We start from the raw sequence: 9,457 nt of genomic DNA on the forward strand, positions 1-9,457 counted from the left end.
ATGCTGAACCAGAAGATCTCAGTGGTTTTTGGAGCACAGCAAAGGTAGGACCGAGGGGGGCCCTGCTATACCCTGTTACACTCCCCATATGCAGCTTTGCAGTTGAGGAGGGGAATTCCAATGCTGGGACAGCCATAATTGTTATCATGAAATCATTTTAAAACTATGGTCAAAAGCAGGGATTTCATATTAGTTATCAATGGCATATTGTTCTTAGGTCATTAATGCCCATTTAATGGGACTTTATAGATAAACTTCATCATATCAAAACTAATGATCTCTTAACTTGAAACTGAGCAGATGCAAATTACGTTCCTTCAAAGGCCATGCCACCAGTCTTCCTCCATCATTTCTCAGGGCTGCTATGATTCAAGTTCACCTTCTTACAAATGGGAGCAAAACCTCAGGTGGTATAAGTTGTCATACATCCACTGCCAATTTACACCAACCAACAATCTGCTCATGACCTTTATTTCATGACAAGTGGTAAATGTCTGTGCATAAATTACATAGCCTATCAGTAATAAAGATTAATAAAATATATAAACAATCAGGGTAAAAATATTTATAAAATTCAGTGAATCTTTAATTGTGGCCATGTGGAATGTTCAATGGTATCTTTAGTTAAGAGAATTTACAGCCACTACTTTCAATTTACTCACATATTTCAATGTGGGGCTTTAGATATATGTACATTCTTATTTCATGGTCAAAAATACTTCAAGTGCTTCATAAGAGACCTCCCAAGAAACTGAATATTCATATAACATTTTAGTAAAAATATTTTATTTCCAAACTGAGAGTATTTTGTATTTGAGAGAAATTGAGTATTTGTTATGCCGCCTATAAAGGAGCCAGAAGCATTATTTTGGACTTTTACAAGGATGTTAGTAGCTTTGGACCCTAAAGGGGACACAGAACCAGTCCACAGGAAATATTGTAATGTACTCTTGGTGACCGTGAAAGAGATATAGTCCTCTAGTTGCTGACCTACTGAAAGCATAAAGGTCCCTTTTGCTAGTACCAATTAAACAGCTTCTTCTGTTGCTGAAATGGTAGAGAAATCCTCCTCCCAGTACATTTGTTCAACTTGTAATTGTGTTCAGTGTCTTTAAGACATTGTTGAGGTCGCTGTTTGCCCCAAAGTTTTCCAGTGTATGTTTCATGAAGTGTTATACTGTGGAAAATATTTGGGAGGGAGCAGTTCTACAACAGGTGGCATCTTCTCAGAAAAATACAATACTAGAAATGGCTTACGTTTTGACTGCTATTGGTCTCCTGGTCATACAGTCCCAAAACACACTGTTGTTATAAGGTCCAGAGTCTGAGATTCTACAGACTACACTCAACAGATATAATGGGATGGTCCTGTGTACTATGTATCTTATTTATTTAAGGGTGGCTTTATGATCTGAACAGTCAACTTACATAGCAGAGTTATTTAAGCATATGGTTGTAGACTGTTTCTTTTCATGCATTTATGGTCGTTACCAAAAAAATCTAAAAATTTTAAGTTGGAAAAATATGAAAACTTCGATAGGTAAAGATAGCATTTTTTTCTATTTATTCATTTGTTTTAAGAAGTCTATCCATACCTCTAACATTGAAAAAAATTAAAATCTTATCCAAAATAAAGTCATCCATTCCTATGAAGTGAAAAAGTACTTGACTAACTTTGGACAAGAAGTGCATTTTAAGTACCAAGCTAACGCAGAACCCCTTAATCAGTTTTCATGTACTACTCCTGTCTGAACACCTGAACATCCAATATGAAGTATGTTCCTTATTTTAAATCTAGCAGTTGGCATCTTATCTACTAAATGCAAAGATAATGCTGACTTTCACTATAAAGCTACAAACGCATTTTTACCCACCATCCCACAACATACAGCTTAGTTGTTTTAAAATACAATTGCCAAGACCACTACATTGTACTAGTTCAGTACTGATAAAATAGCATGTAAAGCTTATAAATAATGTATTGAACGATCAGATTCCTAGCTACACAGGACTCTCACTAAGCAAAACACAAATCCCACATGGAAATATTAGTTAGTATGATCTTTTTATAACTGAACCAAAAATATCAGCTGATGACCTAGATGCAATAGTACTCAGATAAATAAATAAAAAGCAATCCGATAGCCAACATAAAATTTCACATAGGTGAGAGTTTTCATGGTGATTTATACTAGACTGTGCTTATAAGCATCTTTTGTGCAGATGCACCCAATCACTACAGGCTTTACCACAGTGAAGTCTGAGAATGTTGTTATACCACTTGCTAGTTCCCTATTGACTAGAGATGTGCTCAAACACCAACCCTTCGAATTTAGTTTTTACTATCTCTTCCACTAAGTAACCTGAAAATGTTTGGGTAATGAAGAAATTTGCCATTCTTAAATAGTATTTATAACAGCCATACAAGTCTTAAATATTTAATAATGAAACATGCACTAAAAAGAAACTTAGAGCCTGAAATCATTAGATGTCCCAGAACAAGAAATTAAAAAAAACCCATACATTTCTCTGTGTGATTTCAAAGTTCCCTCATATAGAAAGTTAGTTGCTTTCCTACTGTATATTAATTAGATACGTGATGAATCCACTGGATACCAAATAATGTGGATTAAATATCTAAAAACTGTGCATTTGAAACCTAGATATTAAGGGGTGGGGGTGACAAGACTCCAGCAGCAGCAAAAGGAACAAGAGTTTGGGAGGATAAGCAACAAGGTAAAATCTGGCCATACTTGAAATGTGAGTGACCATTTTACTTTGTTTTGTAAATTATTCCAATCATTTTTCCAAATCAGTTCTAGTACAGGGAATCATCACATGATTCATATTAACAGAACACAAACTTCTAATCATTGTGTTGCAAACTGAAAGTCCAAATTTATCCCTTGCAGGTAATTTTACATTTTTGAAGTGCCTTTACTGTTCAGTCAATTTTCAGCCTAAGCAAAAATAAACTGAGAATTATCATTTACATTAATTTAGATCTCAATCCAGCAAAACAGTTAAACTTGTACTTAATTTTCAGCACCAGCATTTTTCCAGGGTCAATCTGTTAGAAGATAGGACATGAGAAGTCCCAAGGAACCTTTGGATTTGATAGTCTATGTTTTGGTTTCATGATGGCAAATAGCCTGGCCTGAAGCTGTTGGGGAATCACAGGTTTAGAAACTCAAGATTCACCTGTGACTTACAGTCGTTATTACTCTATTTAGCAAAAATAAAGCATGCATATTTTTCTCGCCTGTTTCTCCATGAGACTGGGGATGTCATGTGTCCCTGAAAAATGCAGTGGCAACCAAACGTATCTCCCTATAGCTGCTGCCATTTATATGAAAGCAAATGCTGTTTTGGGCACACTACTTAATGTTAAGTTTATATATTGCTCATTGGTAATTGCTTTTTGGTGTATACAACTACAAAGAGAATGTTTACCAGTGATAAGTCACAGTGGTGGAGGAGGTCCTGCTAGAACAGCAGGATGAGGGCTAGTGAAGCATGCATTATTATTTATTCAGGTGTATTTATGCCCACTTTTAGATTCAAGACATTTTTTTTCCTTTTTCATGACTTAGTATTAAGTGGTTACACTTTCTTTTAGATTTAATTTTTGTAATAAAGATATCTAGCCTAAACAAGGGCTGCTAAGCATCCTGCCTACCTTTGACTCTTCTCTAGAAATTATATGGAGACTTGAAACAGGATGGGTGGCAGAAAGGAAAATAATTTGGCAAGGGGTTTGGAATAGAGAGGGAGAGCCACAATAGGTCTTTCTGTACTGTAGAACAGGCCTGATCTTTCCCCCATTTAAATCAATTATGAAACGGTCAATGGTGCAAGAACAGACCCAAAATAACGTCAGCCATTGTATATATTCATTATGCAAGTCTGCTTTTTGTACTATATTTGGCCAAATACAATGAAATCATCTCATAGTTAAAGGGGTTCACCACTTTTCCCAACACTATTTCTCTATAAGCAGAGTTTCACTAAAAAAGAGAGGGTCTGCTTGGCAAAATATCTCCTACAGCAGGGCCTCTCTTCACCCTCATGTAGTTTCAGGAGACTTCTAATAGTTGTAAGGGGAGCAACCTGGGGCTATACCTTCACAAGTGGGGAGCAGCAAAGCTGACTCAGCTCTTCAACACCCACACCAAGAGCAGCTATAAACTAGACACGAACCAGGGATTCCTCCTTTCATTGAATCACAGCAACTTCTCTTCTTTGGCTGAGTTGAGAAAGATTCTAATAAAATGTTATGGTTATCTGATAATTGTTACATTCCTAGAGTTTTAGCACACTGATATCCACTTTTAATGGAGTGGAACGTCACTATAAGTGGAGTTTATGCTCACATGAAGAGGACTGAAAGTCCATTGCAATATACTCAATCACTTTGGAACTCTTCCGTTACTTCACTATAAACAGAGTGTAAACCAGTGCACTAATTCAACAGCCTGTGCACCAAAGAATATTCTCCAGCCACAGCATTCCAGTCCTCTTATCTTCAAAGCTTCTGTTTATTTCTTCAACAAACGAAGTTGTCCTTTTTCACTTAACCCAGAGGCTCCTGCAAAAGACCATCTATATTCACTCCAGAATTACACTCTGCAAGTCATCTGATTGGGGGTGCTAGTGAGCCATTCTGCTCTCTTTCCAACTTAACCTGGTCCCTGCAGTACTGCTCTGCAGACCCCATCCACCAGGAACTCCTGCATGAGCCTTTCTGCTTCTTTCAGGATTACACTCAACCCGCCTTTAATGTGCAAATTACATATGAGCTGGGTTCTTTCCCTTGATACAAGAACTCCTGAAAGAGCTTTCAAATTCTCTGCAGCTCTCAAGCTGAACTACTCGCTATCTTTTATGAAGACGGGTATGAGGACGCTAGCTATTTCCTGATCCCTGATCTCACAGCATCACCTGGAAATCAGATGTCACTGGTGAAACTAGGCCCAATTCTCTTTAAAGGGCCAGCCAACCCATGACACAGAGTTGCACTAAAACTAAGTTCACTATTAGCAGCTTTTTCATCACTCACAACTTTCAAATCTTGATAGACAAATCAGCTCGGTATTAACGGCTTATTATCCCTTATAGGGTAAGTGCCGAACCTAATAGTGCTATATCATGTAGTGTATTTGTATCTCTCTATTTTATGTTTGTGGAATTATATTCCAGTCAAAAATAACGTACTATGTAACTTTAGGAAAACTCAAAAATAAATTACTGAAGTCAATTTTCCAGTAAACCCTTAGGCTACATCATGTTTCAATGTGTAAAATTAGTAGCAAATGGTGCAAAAACATGTATAATTTGTGATCTCATCAAAATATAAGCTAAATACACACCTACTTTGTGTTGAGTGGGTTTCTTAAAGAAAGCTCATAGAATATAATGTTCACACTAAAAAGAGTACACATTGAGCAATAAACTTGATCACCTTCTTTGACAGAGTTATCAGGAAGATAGAGAATGAGACAAGATGAACATAACTGTAATAGCTTTTGATCTAGTTTTCTAAATTCGAAGAGGAACTGTAAGTGAAATAGAAAATACACAATTCTGTTACAAATGTTGTAAAAGCAACTACAAAAATTCTGAAACTATGTCAACTGTCTCTATATGACACCTCATATGATACCTTCAGATACTGTTGTCATAAACTGTGTATTAGGTGTAATGAATGTCAGGTCTAACTACACCAAAAGGATATAAAGAGGAGCTCCTCCATTTCCCTCCCACCCTCTTACATCCTGTCAGTCTCATGTGGAGTAAGGCAACCTCTATGGATACCTACTGGGTCAGATCCCACACACAACTTAGGCAGCCAAACTAGCTTGTGAATTGCACTGAGGTGTAGGCAGGAGATAGGCACCCAGTGAAGCGGCAGTGCATATGCTCAGAGACAAAAACATAGGCCCGAGATATTTTATTGCAAAACCTGAGGTACCAAGCAACTAGAGGTGCCTACAGAATTAGGCTGAAACCAAGGGGGAGTTTTGTGAATCACAATGGTGCCTAAAAGGGGACTTAGCACCCTAAGTACCTTTGTGAATCCCACCCTATGTGTGCACAGTGCCAACACAACGGGAGCCTAGTCTAGTTGGGGATCCTTGATGTTACTGTACCTATAGGTCCAGGGTGGGGGGTTCAAGCCGGCCCACATCTAAAGGCTCCTCTCCCAGCCTCAGGGGAGCAGCCACGAGGCCATGGCTCAAATTGGTGCTACTGTAATACAGTAAGTGAAGAAAGTAAAATGGCTACAAAACTGAGTTTTTGAAGAAATAGGCAAATTTAAGTGCAAGTTTAAACTTTAGAAAAAAATCTATTTAATGAGTGTGCAGAAAAGGATTTGGGTGACAGATGAAAAACTGAATATGAATTTACTACGCAATACAGCTAGAAAAAAAAAAGACAAATCCTTTCATTTACATACAAGGTTATCATTTACAAGACAGAAGGATAATCCTGCTCTACGCAAAAGGTTATACTAGATGACCCAGGTAGTCTTTTCCAGCCCTATCTTCTATATTTCTGATTTCACTTAGCAAAATGCATCATAATTCCAACTAAGGGCTCCCTGGTGCAGTATAGTGAATTAAAGGAAGAGGTATGAATGGAATATACGCAAACAGAAGTGACAATGCATTTGCTGAATATTTAAGCATGAAAAATATATTAGCTGTAGCATTAATAAAGTCAGTGGAGACAGGAAGCATGCTTTCCAAGGACAGCAAAAGTAAGTCATTTTTCTCCTACTACATGTTTAGATTCATGTTCTTTGCTCAATGCATGGGAATTATGCATGTAAATCCTTACATAGATGTGAGGAGACAAACTTGTAGCCTTTATACTTACACAGTAAGCAGAAACATCTGAAGAACAGACTCTGCCTACAACTCAAACAATCATCCACTTAAAACAACCCCAGTGTAAAATTACCAATTAAAAAACTGTGTTATAAAACACGTTTTAACAAGACTTTGCAAAGGGATTTAATTAGATTTCACATCAAAACTTCCACACACTGAAACAATAACAGCTAATGTTGGCTGAATCCAACAACATTCCAAGAAGAGATCTGTCTAAATACCAACTATGATCTTCTACCCACACTGAAAGAAGCAACAGATAAAGCTTTCACACTAAGTGGCAGAATTGACAAGTGAACTAAATTCAGCTTTTATGAGAACTCCAAACCAACCATTCAAATTCAAAAAAAAAAACCAAAAACCCAATGTCTATGTGGAATTTCTTTTCAGCACATAAGAATGTAACTTTTAAAGATCAGAATACTTCTCAACTGTCATTCAAAGATTTAAACCACTTCTGAATAACTTAAAATGCATTGGAGCGGAATATAAAAACAGGTTACAAAATCAAGGGAACTACTATGTGTTGGACATAGACATCTTGCCCAAGGGAAAAAAGGTGAAGTACTTTGTGCAAGTTTTCTATTAGGCATTTCAATGATTCAATTTTAAATTAAGTGGCCAAGATCCTACCATAGAGAAATAATATTCTGGAATGTCTTATTTAAATCACTGACATCAGCTATTTGAAAATAAATTACTAAGAAATCTGCCTACAGGCAGAGCCCATTGTGTGCAATTAATCTTTCACGCGAACTTTATAGATACATGCTTAAGTATGTTGCAATTTAAGATTTTTAATTATATTACACACTATATCTAATTGTCCCAAGAGTTATACCGAAGCCTTCCTTTCTCCATCCAGTAACTATGACTTTAAAATGTTACACACACGCACAAAGTTATTTAAACTAATCCCATCATTGAACCAAGGTCAAAATGACCAAAATGATTTTACTGATTCCTCCATCTAAGTTCTTAGGAGTTTCATATTAATTTCCTAATGGGGTTGTTAATAATTTACCAAGGACAAAAATTAAATTTGTACTCCAGAGAAACATATCCTCCTCATTAAAAAAAAAAAAAACTACACACTATCGCTACTCTTATTTTCAAGCTCTCACTCAGTCCAACCGCTGCAGGCTTTTTCCCATTAAATTCTTTTGAGTTCACATTTAAGGAGCTATGTCAAATCTGATTGATTCGCTAAGGTTTACAAGGCACTCGGAAGATGTAAAGAGCTATTATTTTATACCCACATTTTAATTTAAGCGACTAGAACAGGAGGAGATTCTGCTGGATTCTAAATGCCGCACCTAGGTTGAGGGGTTGCGGGGGGGGGTTGTTTTTTTTTTTAATTTGCCCCCCTCCACAGATGACAATATAGAAAAATAATTGCCGTGGTGCCGCAGAAATACCAACACTTCCGCAGTACCTGCGGCAATAAACCCAACGCCGCGGGCCGGGGTCAGTCAGCGAGGCTCCCGCGGAGGCGTTTTCACGTGACCCGTGCGACGCGGCGGCCGTTGACAAACGGCCACTCCCGTTTCAAGCGGGCGGGTCGGTAACTGCCCAGGAGCGGGGGGAGGGGCGCAGCTGGCGGGAAAGATACTGAGGCGTCTAGAAGACCCGCCCGGGCCGTTACAAGGCCGAAAGATGCCCACCCCTCCTCCCCCGCCCCAGCACAGCGCGCCAGGGGCGGCCCCTTCGCCGTCCGCGTGGCAGCAGCTGCCACCCACCCAGACGACGGACCCAGCCCGCCCTGTGGCTGGGTTGCCCGATCGAGAGGGAGCCTCCGGCGCGGAACCGGCCGCGCGGCAGACCAGGGGCAAGCCCACCGATACTCCTCACACGCGCCCGGCAGGCCGCGCGCTGAGGGAGGGGGGGACCGCCAGAGCCGCGCGCGCCCTGCCCCTGGGGGCGCCAGCACGCGCTGGCCTCCGCCCCCTGCCCCAGCGCTTCCCGCCCGGCCCGCACCGGAGCGTCCCCGACTCCTCCCTTCCCCCCCATTCCCTTCCCATCGCCCTCCCCCACCCTGAGCCGCTCCGGCTGTTGAGGAGTAGGGAGTGGGAGGGGGAAGCAAAATGGAGACTTACACTCCGACTGCTATTGCGCGTGCGTCAAGCCGGGATGGGAGCGGGACGCGCCGGCGCCCTGACGTCACGCGCCCGGAACTGGCTCCGGGGAAGCCGCGAGGATTCCCACCACGCGGACAGGAGTGGCCAGCGCGCATGCGCACGGCGCCCTCTCCTCTGAGGCGGTGTCCGGCCGCGCTCCCTTCCCTGACGGAGCCATTCATGGACAGTGATGGCGGGGCCGGGTGGGATGGGGCGCGGTGCCCGACCGTAGTGCTGCCTCACGCTGGCTTGTCAGCCCCCAGGATGGGCCTGAAGCCTCCAGGAATCACGTCAGGCGATGAAACCCAGGGCTGTGCCCCACTGGTATGGGCAGCCCTACGCCGACCCCAGCCCAGAGGACAGTGTCACTGGCACAGCCCCCAGGAGCCCCGCATGCTGCCATGGACGCCAACGCTGTCCCCCATCACAGCCAGCATCACCCCTCCC

At 41.0% G+C, this 9,457-nt stretch overlaps 1 protein-coding gene across 18 annotated transcripts in view; it reads right to left on the reverse strand.

The window, feature by feature from the left end:
* The window catches only part of FHIT (fragile histidine triad diadenosine triphosphatase), a 1,095,777-nt gene extending 1,086,721 nt beyond the window's left edge, over positions 1-9,056 (reverse strand). For 8 of the 18 annotated variants that reach the window (XM_073350942.1, XM_073350957.1, XM_073350964.1 and 5 more), the window contains exon 1: positions 8,990-9,056. The gene's annotated coding sequence lies outside the window, so the exon portion shown is untranslated. Of the gene's footprint in view, positions 1-8,152; positions 8,299-8,328; positions 8,601-8,632; positions 8,916-8,989 lie in introns of those variants that run through there. The other 10 variants (XM_073350959.1, XM_073350955.1, XM_073350946.1 and 7 more) reach the window with 6 other exon arrangements.
* Between the last annotated feature and the right edge of the window lie 401 nt (positions 9,057-9,457).

This window comes from Lepidochelys kempii, chromosome 7 (assembly GCF_965140265.1).
Source record: "Lepidochelys kempii isolate rLepKem1 chromosome 7, rLepKem1.hap2, whole genome shotgun sequence".
Classification (NCBI taxonomy): domain Eukaryota; kingdom Metazoa; phylum Chordata; order Testudines; family Cheloniidae; genus Lepidochelys; species Lepidochelys kempii.